At 46.5% G+C, this 18,598-nt stretch overlaps 1 protein-coding gene across 12 annotated transcripts in view; it reads right to left on the bottom strand.

Annotated features, from left to right (window-relative positions):
• Nucleotides 1–18,598, bottom strand: part of TMEM164 (transmembrane protein 164) — a 160,311-nt gene that overhangs the window by 12,358 nt on the left and 129,355 nt on the right. The gene's annotated exons all lie outside the window — the stretch shown is intronic.

The following is an 18,598-nucleotide window of genomic DNA, read 5'->3' as shown; positions in this document are numbered from 1 at the left end:
CCCCTGCAAGCTCCTCATCCTCTGCTCATCTTCACAGCAAAACTCCTTGAGAGAAATGTCTATACCTGCCCTGCCTAATATGGTAGCCACTTCCGTACGTGGCTGTTTAACATTGAGATGTGCTACTAGTGTAAACCACACTACTGTATTTCAAAGGATGTAAAATATCCCGGTAATAATTTTATACTAATTATTTGGAGGTGACAATATTTTAAATATAGTGGGTTAAATATCAGATATATTATTAAAATTAATTTCACCCATTTCTTTTACCTTTTTTTTAGTGTGACTACCAGGACATTTGAAATTACATATGTGGCTTACATGTTTTTATTGGACAGCACTTGTCTATATTCCGCTGTCTACAATTCCTCTCTTCCCATTCTCTCTCAACACGAGCTAATCAGGCTTCCGTGCCTACCTCCCCACTCCTCCCTCCACCAAAACAGCTCCCATCAAGGTCACAAATAACCTTTTCATTGCTAAATCCAGTGGCCAATTCCCAGGCCTCATCTTATGCACCCTTTCTGTCTTGAAACATTCTTCACTTGGCTTCCGGGATGCCGCTGTCTTAGTTCTCCTCCTGCCTCACAGCCTGCTTCTTCTCGGTCTCCTTTACTGCTTCCTCCTCATCTCCTTGACCTCTAAATGATGGAGAGGATCAGGTTGCAGAACGCAGAGCTTTTCTCTTCTCTAAATACTTTCATTCCCTAGGTGATTTCAACCAATCTCATGGCTTTAACACAATCTGCGTGCTGATGACTCCAACATTTACATCTCAGCCTGGACCTCTGCCTTGAACTCCAGGCTCACATAGCTCACAGTCTACTCAATATCTGCACTTGGATATCTAAGCGGGCATCTCATTCTTAAACCCAGCTTTTGATTTTGGCTCCTATGGTAGATTGTTACAGTACTGGCTCCCAGTGAATCACACCTTCCCAGTATCCACACCCTTATGTATTCCTCTCCCACGATGATTTGGCCATGTGGCCCATCTGGCTCAGCCAGGGAACTTGCTTTGGTCAATGGGACTTCATCAAAAAGATGCAATCAGAGGCTTCATAATCTCTTATGAATTGGGGCTTGCCCTCTTGGAATGCTGCCCTGAGACCCCCATGCCATGAAAGGCCTTGTGGATAGAGAGGCCCAGCTATCCCAGCTGTCCCAGTTGAACCCAAGCAGGACCAGTAAGTAGAAAAAAAAAATGTCTTAGTCACCTCAGGCAGCCATAACAAAATACCATAAGCTGGGTGGCTTAAACAACAGAAACTTATTTCTCACAGTTCTGGAGGCTGGGAAGTCCAAGATCAAGGCATTGGTAGATTTGGTGTTGGGTGAGAACCCACGTCCTTGTCCATAGACAGACATCTTTTTACCATGTTCTCACATGGTAGAAGGGGCTAGGGAACTCTATGGCCTCTTCTTATAAGGGCACTAACCCCATTCACGAAAGCCCCACCCCCATGACCTCATCCAACCCTAATTACATTCCAAAGAGCCCACCTCCAAACATCATCACATGGGGGGGTGGTGGTGGTGGTTAGGACTTCAACATAGGAATTTCAGGGGAGGAGACAAACATTCAGTCCATGACAAAGAATGACCCAGTCAACTGACACAACTGTGAAAAATAATAAGTCATTGTTTTAAGCTACTGAGTTTTGGGGATGTTATACAACATTAGATAACTGAAAGAGCACTTCCTCCCCCGACCCTCCAAAAAAGCAATAAACAAGCACAAAACCCCTTCTCCTAGTCTTCCTTATCTCAATAAATGGTAATTCATTTAAGTTACTAAGGTCAAAAACCTTAGAGTCATCCCTGACTCCTCTCTGTCACATCCCACATCTGATCCATCAGCAAATCCTGTTGGCTGTGCCTTCAGCATGTATCCAGAATCCAATGGCATTTCTCTGCCGCTACTGTTAGTACCCAAGCCCAAGCCACTAGCATCTCCTTCCTCTTTTATTGCAAACATTACTTATAGGTGTCCCTATTTCTATCCTGTGCCCATAGAGTCTAATTTCAGCATAGCAACTGGGTGATCCCTTGAAAGATTAACTCAGGTCATGTCAGTCCTCCACTCAAAAGCCTCCAATGGCCTCCCATCTCCCTAAAAAGAAAATGTCAAGTCCTTACAATGGTCTATGAGGCCCTATGTATGATCTGCCCCTCACCTATATCACCTCTCTGACCTCATCTGCTACCACTTTCCCCTTCCTTCACATGGCTCTAGACACACTGACATACTTGCTATTGCTAGAATATTCTAGAAACACTTCTGTCTCAGGGTCTTTACACTCGTTATTTTCTCTGCTTGGCATATTCTTCCCCCAGATATCCAGAAGCCGGCAAGCCTTCGCTCAGATGTCACATTCTCAGTGAGGCCTTCCTTTACTCTCTCCATCCATTCAGCAACACTAATACCCGTTACCATGCTTTTTCTCTTCCTTTATACACTTAACATCATCTGACTTACTATATATTTTACTTATTTCTATGTACTTATTTCTTTACTGTCTCTTGCCACAAAAGAATGAAAGCTCCATGAAAGCAAAAATACGTATCCACTTTACTCGCTGCTTATCCCCAGCAAGTGCCTGACACAAAGGAGGGGTTCAATACTTATTTGCTAAAAGGATGAAGTGAGCAGCCCAGTATGTTCGAGAACTTTATACAGTTCAGTAGCAGTGGACTATCATGTGGGAGAAAGGGATAAACAAGAGACCAGGGCCAGTTCTTTAAGAATCCTGTTTGCAACATTAGATATTTTGGACTTTACAAATCATCTTGAGATCTTGTTAAAAGGTGGGTTCTGATGCAGTACGTGTGGGGTGGGGGCCGGAGCGTCTGCATTTCTAACTAGCTCCCAGGTGCTGCTGGTCCTCAGACCACACTTTACATTGTAAGGGATAGAGCTCCCCATCTGGCTGCTGATTGAAATAGGGCAAGACTAGAGGCAGGGAGACCAGTGTTGAGGCTATTGTAATAGGCCAAGTCAGGGATGATCCGACGTGAACTAAATAAAATAGGAGTAGTAGGAATGAATTTGAGAAATGATCAGGAGATCAGATTGACTAGATGTGGTGGGAGTGGTGAAGAGCCAATGGTTATCTTAAGATTTCTGGCCTGGGTAATGAGTGAGTGGTGGTACCACTCAGTGGGATGGGGAGCATTGGAGAAGGTGCAGGTTTGGGTACTGGGGGAGAATGACAAGTCTAGTTCCCGACAACAATGCCATCCCATCTTTGATGCCCTCTAAATGAGACACCCTCATTTACCCGGAAGACAGAGCTCTGGGTGGTGCAAGCCCAACACGACCACAGATGTGTGATTTCCCATCCTCAGCTGTTGAGTGCAGGCCCAAGTCAGGCTGCTTTTCAGCCAGGCATTGGATCAAGTGAACTGTACCCTCTAGTCTGCTTAATGTACAAGGCTGTCCCAAGTTGGGTGTCCATGTGGAAGGTCCACCTGGTTGACCTTCTATCCTGAGGGGCTGGAGAGCCCACTCAGGCCAGGCTTCACCCTCAAACTGCCTAGTGGAGGCCGACTGGGCCACCCAGCCTACAGCTAAGGCAACGTAAAGACCCACCTTCATCCATGAGGATCAGAGAGCCAGCCCTCTGCCAAAAGCACACAGAGTGAGGACCCTGAGCTAGCAAAGACTCCAAGAGGTGGACCTGGCCTAGTCAACAAGCACTGGAGTCCAGAGACCCAGGTCCCAGCTTCTGCTCTTCTCAAGTTGCTGTGTGACCACCTGTGTGGATCAAAACCCCTCTAAGCGTCAGAGTCCTGCTGGCAGGGAATTCTCAGGCTCTCTGCTCCTTGCAGGAGCATCGTAGGGATAGAAAAGCTAAAGGAGCACAGAGATACTCTAGGGAAAAGTGCTACTAAACATACCCGCCCCGTGCCTCACACACGTTCTACAGTTAGTACTTGCTGGGTCTCTGGTGAGCTTTCAGCAAGGGGGAGCCAGCTCTTGGATCATTTGAGGCAATGAGGCTAAACCTTCAGTCTGTATCAGAATCCCCTGGGGGGTGGCTCTCAAGCGTGAGCTGGCATCAGAATCCCCTGGAGGGCTTGTTAAAAGGCATCTTTGCTGGGTCCCACCCAAGAGTTTCTGATTCAGTAGGTCTGAGGGGGGCTTAGAATCAGGAATCTGAGAATTTGCGTTTCTAACAGGTTCCCTGGTTAGGCTGCTGCCGCTGGTCCAAGGACCAGACTTTGAGAACCGTTGCCCTAGAGAACCTATGGAAAATGTAGATCCCTGGGCCCTGCACCAGAGACTAGAATCCAGGAGATCTGGGTGGACCCCGGAATTTCCATCTTAGTAACAAGCACCTCAGGTGATCGATGCTAGGTCCTCCAACCACACTGCCTTAGGGGGAACTCTGGAGTTGCAAGAGGTACCAAGAGGTCCGGGGAAAGCTACCGGTACAGGGGCCACGGTCTGGCATGAGGAGCAGTATCTCCTGGAAGCTGATAAAATTAAGGCAGGAAATACTTGAATTAATTCCCTGCTCCCACAAAGCACTCCTGAGCTCCAAATACTTCCTCTTCAGCAGCGAAAATCCCACAGTCTTCAGAAACTCACCTACCCACCCTCCTGCACAGGGATCAGCCCTGGGCCAATTTCTCAGGGATCAGCCCTGGGCCAATTTCTCAAACTCCCCAGCTTTTCCCTCTAACCCCCTAACCCATCAGGAGCCTTCAGAATCTACCTGAGTCCCTTATCCTTTCTCCTGCCCCTCGCCTGCCCAGCAAAGTGGAACTGGGAAGCCAGTGAAAGAGAACCTTCCCAGCATCCTAAAGCTAGACAGACAAGTGGGGCAGTGGGTTAACACTGGGTGGGAGAGAAACAGGGGGCACCACCTGGAACTGAGGTCGGTATGAAAACTTGGGGACATCACAGGCCGAAGTGCTCTGGCTTTAACTGTCCTAGAAGCTAGCACGGGGGCTGTGTCCCAGCCCGCATCCTGCAGGAGGTAAGTGTAAAGCCCACTCAAGAGAGAAGTGGCTTGCCCGGATCAAACAACACTGGGGTTCTTACACCCCAGTTTCCTGAGGTGTCCCCAAAGGACATATGATTTGCTTGGACTTCAAAACAACCTTGTCACCTGGGTCAAGCCTGAAAGTCCACTGTTCTCCAAGTCTGAAACAAGAGCGCCCTCTAGTGGAACCTAAAGGGGTTTCCAAGCAGCCTGGAGGTGGGGCTTGTTAGCTTTCCTGTGCCTGGCAGGGACCCCTCAGGAAACATGAGGACACTGGTGAATCCCTTCTCAGAACAAGGTTTTATATGCATAAAATAAGAGGCAAAGGGTTATAAATGAAGCCAATGACGTTAAAACACGGTTATCAAAATATTTAAACAGATTTGTAATATAGTACTTACGTTTCTTTATTAATGTGTTTAATAATAAGAGCTAGGCAACTACCGTAATTTCAAAGCGGCGATGAGCATAAACAGTATTCTGAGCTGTCTGCCACGGCTGTAACGTGATAGGAAGCCATCTGCGATTGCTACTGACAACAGATCCGCAGGCATGGCTCATACCTACATTCATGTGCTGCGTTTCTGCTAGAGGCTAGTGAAAACAAACATGTGATTATTTTTCTCATCCAAGTTAATGGACCCCTTAATTCCTATTTGTGGACCCCAGGTTAAGAAACCGTGCTTAAATAAAAACCAACCAAAAAGACCCCAGAGGGATGGAGAAAAGGGAGTTCCCAGAGTGGGGAGTTGCACCACCAGCCCTGCAGGTCCTCAAGTTGGCTGCCGTCCAAGCCGTCCCGCTGGAAACCCATGGAAACCCACGATGGCGACCCTACCAGCAACAAATCCCTCTGTGCCCGCCGCCCTTGCACGGAATGGCCCTTCCACCTCCTCACCCTAAGGAGACCTGGCCCTCCTCTGAGGACACTTCTTCTCCCTCTGGCTGTTCTGAGCAGGGACTATTCTTTCTCACAGCAAGCTTTTTTTGGGGGGGTGGGTAGGGGGTTGAGGGTGGGGAGGTCCTCTAAGCCCCCATTATTGCTTCTAGATGTTTTCTCTTTTCTCCTTCTTTCAAGCTTCAGCTTCTCTCCCTCAACACTGTCGCCCGTTGTCCTCCAGGTCACTATCAGATTCATCCCAGGTCAGTCTCACTGGGCTCGCAGTCTTCCTTTTCCACATTAGGCCTTTTGCTGCCAGCATCCTGGGTGATTTCAACATCCATGCGGGCGCCACTGCCAGCACCCTAACCTCATGGTCCGGTGAACCTCGTCGACTCTGCCGATCTGCACCTCTACTAAACCTCACTCCCCACAACTGGCTTCGGTCAGCACCGCCAACTGCCCCACCTCAGACAGGAGCATCTGACCACAGCTGCCCAGAGTTTCAGCTTTCACATCCTCATTCCTACCGTGCACGTGCCCGTGGACTTCCTCGTGACCTCCGACCCCTTGGTGCCCCTTTCCTTCCCCCAAGGATTTCTTCCCTGGTGGGCATAGGGCACTCTTCATCCCTCCCGCCCCACACTTCTACCTCCCCACTTACTAGCTCATCCCCTAGCTTGCTAACGTGAGAAGAAACCGCGCACACCACGTTTCATAGGTTTGTAGGCTGAGTCCTGACACATTAGCAAGAAGAAACCATACTAGCAACAGCAAACTTATATAGTGCGAACTAAGGGGCAGGCACTCTGAGAAGCGCTTTACATACATTAAGACATTTAATGCGCATTACAACCCTTTGAGGAAGTACAGCTGAACCTGAAACAACACGGGTTTGAACTGTGCAGATCCACTTATACGTGGATTTGTTCAATAAGTACGTATATACGCACTGTAAATGTATTTTCTCTTCCCTGATGATTTTCTTAATAACATTTTCTCTTCTCTAGCTTACTTTATTGTAAGAATACAGTATATCACATATATAACATACAAAATATGTGTTAATAGACTGTTTACGTTATCGGTAAGGCTTCTGGTCAACAGCAGGCAATTAGCAGTTAAAGTATGGGGGGGAGTCAAAAGTTATACATTTGACTGTGCAGGGCATCGGCACCCCTAACTTCTGCGTTGTTCAAGAGTCACCTGTACTATTATTCTTATTTTACAGATGAGGAGACTGAAGCACAGAGAGGTTAAGGAACTTAGCCAAGGTCACACAGCTACTAAGCGACAGAACCAAGATTTGAAAGCAGGTAGTCTAGCTTCATAATGGGCAGCACGTACTTTTCATCATGCACATCTCAGAAGAACCTGTCTCTCTGGGCACCCAGGCCTGTTCACCTTCCTCTCTACCCTAGCTTCTCAGCTCCTTTGACTGGGTGGGAAATAAGTTGAGGCCTGTTCTACAGATCTGGCCACCTTAGATTCTTAGGATCCGGAGCAGGAAGCTCACTTAGGTGTCCAGACCAAACCTGCAAGCTCTAGCCCAGCCCTGCCTACACTGAGGTCCTGGGTGCCTGCTCAGCTAACATGAAAGCGGCACTCTGTTTCTCATTCTTACTGTTCCTTGGGTGACCCACCCTTGGTCGGAAACCCAAAGGCATGGTTACCAAAACTCTGCCCCGAACATCCCTTGCCTTCTGGATCTTCAACACCACTGACCTTACTTCCAAAGCCCCAACCCTGAATGGATCCCTCAAGCCAGATGTTCTGCTTCTGCACTCAGGCTGCTGAGCCCTCCAGGAGAAAATGGGGTAACCGGACAGACCAGTACTGGAAGAATGCAAGGAAATCTGTTTCAGGAGGGGTCCCCTCAGTGCTGGCCACCAACCAGAAGGTTGAAGAAGAGCTACGCCGTCCAACATAGCAGCAGCTATTTCAACTGCAATTCAAGTTCCTTCAAGTTAAATTCGAAATTCCCCAGTCCTAGTGCCTCGGAGCTCCATGGCTGGAGCTCATGGCTGCCACGATGAACAGAGCGGATATAGAATACCTCTGGCATCACAGAACATTCCACTGGACAGCACTGGGACAGTCTAGACTTACCTCCTTCTCTCATTTCCCACAGCACTTACTCCTCTTGTCACTATCCTTCTCAGTCTACCATCAAGCCCTTTCATTCTCAGCGGTTGTCATCACCTAAGTCATCCACTCCCCTTTCTCCCAGTGCCTTCAACGTGCCCTCTCATGACCGGCCTTCATCTTAGCACCTGAACGTGCCCCAAGCCATGGGCAGAGAGGGAGGGGGAAGAGGGGAAAGCAGGGGAGAGAAACCCCTCCCTCGACTCTGCAAGGCCCTTCACCCCTCCTTCCTTAATACCCTTAAGTGCTTCTGCCCCATCCCCACATCTCCAATGACCTCACTTTCCTGGAGCCCTCTGAAACAATGTGGCACTCCGGATCACTAGTCCTTTGATGACAATTTCTAGTGCCTTCGCTTCCAGAACAACTAGCCACTCCTCTGTTGCTCTGACCATTCCTACAATTTCCTTACCTTCTTCTTCCTGTCTATTATTTACAGGTTCATGTCCCACAAGGCCTTTTTCAAAGTTCTGTTTCCTCCCCACCTACACAGTTACCCTGGATCATCTCATCATTCCCATGTTTATATCCATCACCTTTATACCAAAGATATCGAAGTCAGCCTCTAGCCCAGACTCCCCTGAACAGCTCCAGAATATTCCATTCAATGGCCTCCTGGACATCTCAACCTGGAGAGCCTAGAATTGCCTTAAACTCAAGTAAAATCACCTTCCTCCTTAAAATATGCTCCTTCCTTCTGTGGTCCCTATGCACTAGGGGCAGCTAATCCCTCCGCCCACGGCTACCCAGACCAAACTCGTGTGGCCTCAGAAGACTTCATCCTCTCCCTTGCTCCTATAGCATCTGAATTATAATAAACACTATTAATTTAATGATTTATTATTAATTTAAATTACAATAAAATACGATTTTAACTCTACTGGGTCCGCCAAAAAGTTCGTTCGGGTTTTCCCCTAAGATGTTATGGAAAAACCCGAACGAAACCTGAACACACCTTTTGGCCAACCCAATACAGCTTCATCTCCTGAAAAGATGAAAAGACGAGACTGCCACCTAGTGGCAAAGCACAGATAAACAATTAGATATGGAATATAAAAAGTATAAGGAACTTCCAGGAAAATGTGCCTTAGGCTGCCTAGGAAAGTCAGACACAGATCCAGAGAGGACGTAGCACCTTTGAGCTAACTTGTAGAGGAGGACGCTGAGTTTGCCAGGTCCGAGTAGAGAAGCTGGTTTGTGTATTGGACAGGGGAGAGGGGGGTGCAGATATGACTTCGAAGGTAAAAGTAATGGGAGTTGAACTCTTAAGTGATGGGAAATGGGGTCAAAGAGAAAGGCAAGGGTCAGATTGTGAACAGTCTTGAATGCCACGTAAAGGAGTTTGGTCTTCATCCTGCATGGGAATTTTAAGCAGTGGAGTGAATTCTGATCAGCTTTGCTTTCTTTAGAAAGGTATTTTGGAGACTGGATGCAGGAGAGACTGGGTGGGAGGTAGGGGCAATCAGGGGGCAGGGAGATGAGAGAAGAATCAAAGTACTAGTCCCAGCAATGGAGGCTGAGAGCCCGGACTAGGACAGGGGCGTGGGGGCCAAACTGGCCAGCATTTTGAGAATCTGGATCCTCAGAACTTCTGGGCCGACTGGTATAGGGGATGAGGCAGAGGAAGGGGTCCAGGAAGCTGCCTTGGATTTTGGCACTGGATGGTTGGTGGAGCCACTAAGATAAGAAATAGAGGAAGAGGAAGAAGAGCAGGTTGGATGGAAGGAGGAGCACGGAATTGAGGAAGCTGACTGCAGATGTTTAACCTAAAGTACCTGTGGTGTTTCTCGGGCCTGCATCTATAGATGGGGAATGCCAGGATTTCTGGGGCAGGCAGGGCAGAGAGGAGCCCAAGGAGAAACAGCCAGAGAAGGAGAAGAACCTGGAGACAGGGGTGTTGTGGGGCTCAAAGGAGAAACGGGCATCTAAGAGGAGGGGTGTCAGCAGTGTTAAATCCACTGACAAACATGCACTTCGTATCTGCAAGCCTGTGGCTTTAGAAGTCAGCAAGGTACAACCCTGACCCCAAGAGCCCACGGTCTAGTTGGAAGACAGATGCGAAATTAACGAGAGGCAGTTTAAGTGGTTAATAATAAGAACAACAATACACAGCACTTACCACGCGTCAGGCACTGTTCTGTATACTCTACATATATGAGCTCCCTGACCCCTCACAACACACCTACTAATCCTCATTTTACAAACGAGAAAACAGACACAGAGAGATGAAGGCACCAGCCCAAGCGCCAGAACCAGGATTCGAACCCACAGTCTGTCAAATCCAGCAACTACATGCAGTGTGGTCATGACGCCTGCCTGCCTGGTTTGAAATGCCAGTTTAAACTCTAGTGCAGGGGTGCCTAACCTTTGGGTACCTTGGATCCCTTGGGCTGTTTGGGGCCCTCTCTCAGAATAAAGCTTTTAAAATATAAATATATAAAATATATTACATATTAAATATATTATGTTTATATATTAAGTAACTGTATTTTAAATATAAATATCTAAAATAAAAGATACAGGGTTATAAAAGAAAATAATACTATCAAAATACAGTTAGTAAAATACTTTTAAATAATAAATGTCTTTAAATATTGAGGTGATGATGAAGTGAAAATGATTTTTCAAGATTATCTGTAGCAGCTGTAATCAGTAGAAAATATCTGTGATTTATATTAACGACAACATGCCAAGTACTGCAAATGCAACTGTGGGCTGCTGTCTGCGATTCAGAACTGAAGGAAATGCTGTATTTCAGTTGGAGTTAATGCAAGTGAAAACGTGATTTTTCTCCCCCACATCCAACGTCATGGACCCCGTAAGTCTTAGTGAACTTTGTGCAGATTCAGTGAGATCAAGATCATCTTGTAAAACTCTTACCCAGTGCCCAGTTCATGGAAAGCGCACAATAAATGTTAGCTTGTAAGATGTATAACAGGATATGTGCAATGCGTAGTGTGTGGATATATAGTTATTCATTCATCCCTGAGATATCGAGAACGAAAGAAAAATTCCTGTCCTTAGAGTGACGGGCATGTAAACAGACACCTGCACTGCAGTGTGACAAGTTCAGCCACAGAATAGTTTTGGAGGGCTGCCTGGAGAAGGTGACTGCGGAGGTGAGTTTTGAAGAAGGCATGCTTTCCTGGCCAACAAGCTAGAGAAGGGTATTCCTGCCAGAAGTCATGGCATTTTCAAGGGCACAGAGCCATGAAAGTTGTACAGTAAACTCAGGGGACCCTAAGGATTTGGGTATCACCAGAGTGCAGAGAACAAGGAAAGGAGGAACACGAAGGGAAAGGGGCAGGGCCAGGGCACACAGGGTCTTTTGTGCCCCTGGGAGTATGGTGCTCTGGGGACAAGGGGGGATCACTGAAGGTTTCCGAACAGGGAAGTGCTATGAGCCAATGCGGGCTTTAGAAACAGCTTTGGGAGTTGCCAGGACTGAAGGGCTGTTAGGAGGAGCGGGGGAGGCTGGGGGCAGGGAGATCACACAGAGCCAACTGCCATGGTAGCTCAGCCCAAGGTTGTGGTCCTAGAGATGGCAGGAAGGGGATGGCCGTGAGAACCATCTAGGAGGTAAAAGTAGGAGAACATGGTGATCTCTGTACACAGCACCGGCACGATCTTTTCCACAAGCAGATCTGATCAGGCCGGACTATTTGATAAACAGTGTTGGGACAAATGAGAGACCATCTGGAAATAAAGCTGGTCCCTTTAATACCAGGATAAATTCCAAGTGGATAAAAGACTTAAAGGTAAAAAATAATAATAAAAAAAAATAAATGGAACTACTAACACAGCAGAAGAAAATATGGGATATATTTTTTTATGACGTTGGAGTAGGGAAGGGCCTTCTACCCATGACTCAAAATTCGGAAGCCATAAAATAATAGATACATTACATGGAAATGTAAACATCCTACCTGGCAAAAATAAATCATCAGCAAAGTTACAAATCAAATGACAAAAGTGGGGAAGATATCTGCAGGTCGAAACACAAAGGGCCAACTCCTATTTATAAAGCGCTCCCAGGATTTAATTTTGTAAAAGAAAAAAAAAACAACAATGAGAAGAATGAGCACATGAGAGGAACACATAATTCAAGGACAAGGAAATCGAACGCCAATTTAAACATGTAAAAAGAGGCTCAGCCTCACTCAAAGTAAGAGAAATTCAAATTAAAACTAGATCAATAAACCATTAGTTTTACCCATCAGATGGGCAAAAAGTGGAAAGGTTGGAAATAAGCCAAAAGCCTCTTTTGGTGAGGCTGTGTGGAAACAGACACTCTTCCACATTGCCAAGGAGCATTTAAATTGGTCTAACTTTTCTGGGTTTGGAAATATCCATCAAATTTACCAATGCATATACTCTTTGATTCAGCAATTCCACTTAGGGGGATTTATCCTTTAGACACACTTGCACACCTGCAAAATGGCATAGGTTCAAGGTCGTTCAGTGCAGTGTTATTTATTTTAGTGAGAGGTTGGAAACAACCTAAATGTCTATCAAGAGGAGATGGGATAAATAAATTACAGTAGAGTGTTGTAGCCTTGTGTTGTGTCTAAAAGCTGCACCACCGAGTTCAAATCCTGGTTCGGCTACTTACTATCTGAGCATCAGTTTCCTCATCTGTAAAACGGAGATAACAGTAACACCTACCTGAGAGGATTGTGGTGGGGATTCAATGAGTTAATGTATGGGAAGAGCTTGAAACAATGGCACGTCACAGTGCTACATAAAGTGTTGCCATTTATATTACCCTGTATTTTACCATCCACCCAACAGAACACATGCTGCTGTGAATGAGAAAGCTTCCTATGGGCTTACTTGGAAAGCTCTTTAAGACACAGTGCTAAGCAAAATAGTAACAGCAACAAAACAGTTGTGTGGTATGCTATTTGGGGATGTGTGTGTTAAGAAGAAAATAAAATATTTTTAAAACTTACTTATATATACAAAAAAAGAGAAATTCTGGGAGGATATGCAAAAAACAACAATGGTGGTAACCTGTGGACTTGTTGCTGTGAATGGGGGAAGGGGTGGGAAGGTGTTTTTTCACACAATGGCTTTCTGTATCTTAGATACAGAGCTATATAAATGAATTACACAAGAAAAGAATCAATAGGAAAAACAAGCTGATGCTATGCCCCTTCTTAAAACTTTCACTGGCTTTCTACAGCTCTTAGAATAAAGGCCAAACCCCTGACCACAAAGCCCTCCATATCTGCCCCTCAGGCCCAGGGTCATCTGCTCTCCCTCCGGTTCTCCCTCCTGCTGAGGTGCTGGCGTATCTGCCATTTTGTCCAGTTACAAGGGTTCACCTCCCTTAATCCTACACTTACCTAGTAAACTCCTACTCATCCTTGAGATCTCAGTTGAAATGTCACTTCCTCAGGGAACTCTCCCCAGAACTTCCATACTAAGTCAGCTTGTTTTGTTCTAGGCTCTCATAAAAGCATGTTCCTTTCCTTCAGAGTACTTAGCTCAGTTCTAACTATACGTCCATTTGTGTGATTACTGAATTCACATCTGGCTCCCCCCACTACATTATGAATTCTATGAGGGAAGGGGTGGGATCTGATTTTCACTCATCAGGGCCCCCCAATGGCCAGCGCAGAGGCTGGCAGAAAGAGGGCACGTGTAAATACGTCGCTATGGTTTGAAAGTTTGTGTCCCCCAAAATTCATGTGGTAAAATTCTAACCCTCAATGTGAACGTATTAGGAGGTGGGGACTTTGGGAGGTGCTTAGGCCATGAGGGTGAAGCCCTCATGAATGGGATTAGTGCCCTTATAAAAGACACTGTAGAGGGATCCCTCATCCCGTCCACCACGTGAGGGCACAGTGAGAAGGAGCCAGCTAGGAACCAGGAAGAGGGGCCTCACAAGAAGGTGACCATGATGGTGACTTGATCTCAGACTTCCCAGCCTCCAGAACTGTGAGCAATAAATTTCTGTTGTTTAAAAGCTACCCAGTCAGTACTATCTGGCTATGGCAGCCCAAACAGATGAAGACGTATGTGTTAGATGAACGGATGAAATAGATGCGAGGGTAGGGATGATTCCCAGGTTCTACCTGGGGTGACTGGTGGTGTTATCTGTCAAAAGCCACAGGAAGAGAAGCAGAGCTGATGGGGAAGATAATGAGTGTGCACAGACAAGATGAGCTTATGATATCTTGACTATCTTGATATGATATCTTGAGCATCAAGCATATCTTGAGTATGCTTGAGATATTCAGGTGGAGATGTTTGAGTTAACAACATGAAAAGGAATCTCCTAAGATTCCGGGCTGCAGAGGGCGATGTGGTGGCCATCACTGCACAGACTGGTGGCTAAATTGTGTAAGCACATGAGACCATGCCGGGAGTAGCAGAGCGAGAGGTGAGGCCAGAACAGAACTCTGGGGGAGATCAACATCTCGGAGGACAGAGGAAAGAAAACTCCTGCAGGAGACTTGGAAAGGCATGGTCGGTGAGGTGGGCAAGCTGGGAGCGGGGGGAATGTTGGAAGCCCTGAGAGTAGAACATTCCAAAAAGGAGTGTTCAACAATGTCCAACGTAGCAAAGAGTGTGGGCAGGATGAAGCCTGAGAGACGGCCATTAGATTTGGTCACACAGTCGTTGGTAATCTTTAGAAGTGCTGTTTCCACGACGAAGTGGGCAGTGTGGGTGGACATCAGACGGCAACATTCTGATGAATGAAACGTAAGTAAAAAGAGGGCTCATCAGATGCAGACAAGAGTCACTCAAAGTTATGTCCTACAAAGTGAGAGAGTGGCATGGACATATATACACTACCAAACGTAAAACTGATAGCTAGTGGGAAGCAGCCGCATAGCACAGGGAGATCAGCTCGGTGCTCTGTGACCACCTAGAGGGGTGGGATAGGGAGGGTGGGAGGGAGATGCAAGAGGGAGGAGATACGGGGATGTATGTATATGTATAGCTGATTCACTTTGTTATAAAGCAGAAACTAACACACCATTGTAAAGCAATTATACTCCAATAAAGATGTTAAAAAAAAAGTTATGTCCTATTCATGAGGTGATTTCAAGTAGTAAACAGATAAACATCTTGTTTTTAATTTAGAAGTTACATATTTAAGGTGTATTAAAATAGATAACCAGTGTACTGAATCCAGGATTTCACAGAGTATAAGCCTTCTCTTAAAAACAAATATATTTTAGGAAAAGAAAAATCAACAGATCAAATATTACATACATAATAATACAGGTGATTACAATGAATAAGGCAACAATTATGATGTCCAAAGAACTGAAATTCAGGAAATATTGTTTGGACTATTTTTTAAAGATGCTTAGCTGACAGGGAGGATGAAGGATGGAGTTGTGTGGAGTTAAAGTTTTTTAGAATAGGGAAGACCGAAAAGCCAGTAGGAGGAACAGCACTCCCTCCAAGACGGGAGGGAGGAACCTAAGGATGGGCGGGGTTAAAGAAGCTCATCGAGTGGAGAGACGTAGTTGAGGGAAAACTCCCACCGGAAAGTCTCTATTTCCCCAGTCATTTGTTGGGAGAACATCTACTGAAAGTGGAGAGGACTGGAAGTTTGAATAGACTGGATAGGAAGTTTGGGGAGGGCGGTAAAGCTCTGGCATATGACTTCTGAGGGCTGTGTGTGGAGGAGCCGGTGAAAGATAGAAAACAAGCGAGCGATGGTGCTGAGAGCACAATTATAACAGAGACCATGGGATTTCTGCGGCCCAAATCCGAATGACCGGAGAGATTTTCTCAGTAGACCAAGACTGGACACTGGGATTAGACACTAATCCCAGTGGAAGGGACAAGGGAGTGAGACACTCTCAGGAGCTGGTGAAGGGAAGGTTCCAGTAATTGGTCATAGCGGCACAAGAGTCACTCAAAGTTATGTCCTACTGGGGAAAAGGGGAGGTTGAAAGGAGTAGATATTTGGGTCAAAGAAAAGGACCTAAAGGCTTATGATCTCAGATAGAAGAGTTTTAGTGGAAAGCAAGGGCCAGGTGGCTAAAGGGGAGGCAGAAGTCACTGCAATTGAGAAGCCCAAACCTTGAGAAGCTGGGGGTGGGATGAGTGGTCCTCACCGGAAGGCTCTCAGGATGCTGGCTAGAGTTGTAATGAAAATAGTGAGAGAGCCATGGGCCAAAGGCATGGCGGAATGTGGGAGAAGTGACCAAGCGGTTTAGGTGGTGGTGGTAGTGAAAAAGAGAGGATGGTAGAGGAGAAAGCACTGTCACAGAAGGCAGAGACGAAACAGTGGTCTGGAAGAGACAGTGGAGAGCCGCGCGGCACACAGGGCCAAGCGGAGAGAACAGCCTCCGTTAGAGGGAGTTTCAGGCAAGAGCTGGGAGGACTTTGTGTGCTGTGAAGAGCTGGGGGTAAGGGTGGGGTTGCACACGGCCAAAGTCAGAGTTGGGAGGAAAGGAAAGAGAAATAAAGAGCCCGGCTGGAGGAAGAACAGAGCAGTGTGGACAGGGGAGGTCACGTTTACTATGGTGGTGCCGAAGGGCTGCAGAAACGAGGGGGGGGATGAGATTCCCACTCAGCACCCCCCAGACACCCCCAAACCACAGGAGAAGCAGGACCTTGCCTTTCAGGGAAACAGGGTTCCCGGGCATGGGTGGTACCTAAAGGACAGCTGTCTGGCCTTGGGTAAAAACTCCTGAGCCAGCTATTTCTGGAAAATTACAAGACTTTTATTAGGGAAGGGAAGCCCCAAACTCTCAGCTTTTTGGTTTTCAGGGAATACTCTTCCCACTGTTCACTCCAGATGCATGCCCCCTCTGCAAGGCCTACATCCAAGGCTCACGTGAAGGTAAAACCAACCTCAGGAAACCCAGATTTTTTTTTTCCTCTATGTGCTCATAATTTCCCCCAGGTGAACAGCAGATGACAGCAAAGAGCCAGAAAGGAAGCCAAGAGCACACAAGAGCCCAGAAATGGTAAAGTAGGGAAGGCGAACAAGGCTTCAGAAATCCTATCACGCTCTCACAGCTGCACTTGTCACGCTGTATTACACCTGTCTGTCTTCTCTCTCAGACAGGGACTCCCTGTGGAAGGACTGGGCCTTTCTGGTTCGTCTCTGATTCACTAGCACAAATGCTCTGCACATAGTAGGTGTTGAACAAATCCCGGCACACCTCGGGGTTACTGCGGGTTTGGTTGCAGACCACGGCCATAAAGCGAATAGCGCAATAAAGTGAGCCGCATGCATTTTTTGGTTTCCCAGCACATATCAAAGTTACGTTTACATTATACTGTAGTCTATTAAGTGTGCAATAGCATTATGGCTAAAAAAACAAAGTACATACCTTCATTAGAAAATACTTTATTGCTAAAAAATGCTAACCATCCTCTGACAATGCAGGGTTGCCACAAACCTTTAATTTGTAAAAAAAAAAAACACGATAAAGCAAAGTGCAATAAAATGAGGTGCGCCTGTCTGTGTTGAGTGACTGGCTGAAGCAGGGCGGGCTGGAGGGCTGATTCCCAGCCTGATGTGGTCAGGAGACACACATCTGTCTTTTAGGACAACATGGTGTGTGAGAGAATCAAGGCCAGGCTTTGAATCCAAGCTGCGGGGCAAGGTACCTAACCTTCCCGAGCCTTGATTTTTTTTTTTTTTCCTCTGTAGAAGGAGGATTTTTCACCGGGTTAGTTGTGATGGGAACATACACAAAACATGCCTAGCACAGTATCCTGCACAGAAAACGCTCAATAAAAAGTAGGCATTGATAGTTACACTGTGGTTGCCATTACTGTTACTACTATTACAACCTCTTTTCAAGGCCAGGCACCAGAGGAGAGGCGAAAGACTCACTCACAGTAAACAAGTAAGTAAACTGGAACTAAGACTTTGGAATCCCTACTTCCTTATTAGCTCAGTTCCCCCAAACAGTGCAGCAACAGATTCAACAGAAGGCTGCAGTGGAATCAGCCACTTCTAGAAAGTGTAGCCTCCCAGATGGTGGGATTTTTTGAAGAGGCGGGGGACGTAGAGGCTACTGGGTATTTTCCGTGTCAGACCACTCTGGCTCGGCCAACTGACAGACTTTTATGGCACCTCAGAGCACAAACAGGTTTAACTAATAGCCATGCACATTTGGCCAGAACTTGCATCCCACACCTCAGAAACCAGGAACCATGAGTGGTGGGGCCCTGGAGACCTGGGACAGCTTCCTGCTTGGTTCCCTTCAGAATGAGTGTATCTCTGAGACTTAACATATTATTAGGAAGCTATTTCCTGTGCCACAGGGGACAGACCTGAGACATGGCCCAGGTCACCTAGATATTGGAACGTCAGACCTCTCTTAAAGCTCAGTGGGGAAAAAGAGTGTGTTTAGTGCAAATTAAAAGGAAGTGCTCTTTGACAGTGTGAGACCCCAAGTGGCTATACAGGGTAAAGACAGCTTCAAAGAATATTTAGAGACAGGTCCTAAGAAGAGTCCTAACTGACAGAAACCAGGGACCCTTGACTGTAAGTAGACTCCATGGAGAGCAACAGTTCGCATCCTCCAGCATGTCCCCCGGTTGACTGGTCCTTGAGGCTCCCTCGTGTCAGGAGTTCTTAAGATTTGCT

The sequence above is a fragment of the Balaenoptera ricei genome, chromosome X, assembly GCF_028023285.1.
Source record: "Balaenoptera ricei isolate mBalRic1 chromosome X, mBalRic1.hap2, whole genome shotgun sequence".
Lineage (NCBI taxonomy): Eukaryota > Metazoa > Chordata > Mammalia > Artiodactyla > Balaenopteridae > Balaenoptera > Balaenoptera ricei.
The sequence above is the reverse complement of the archived record's forward strand: the minus strand, read 5'-3'. Positions and strand labels throughout refer to the sequence as shown.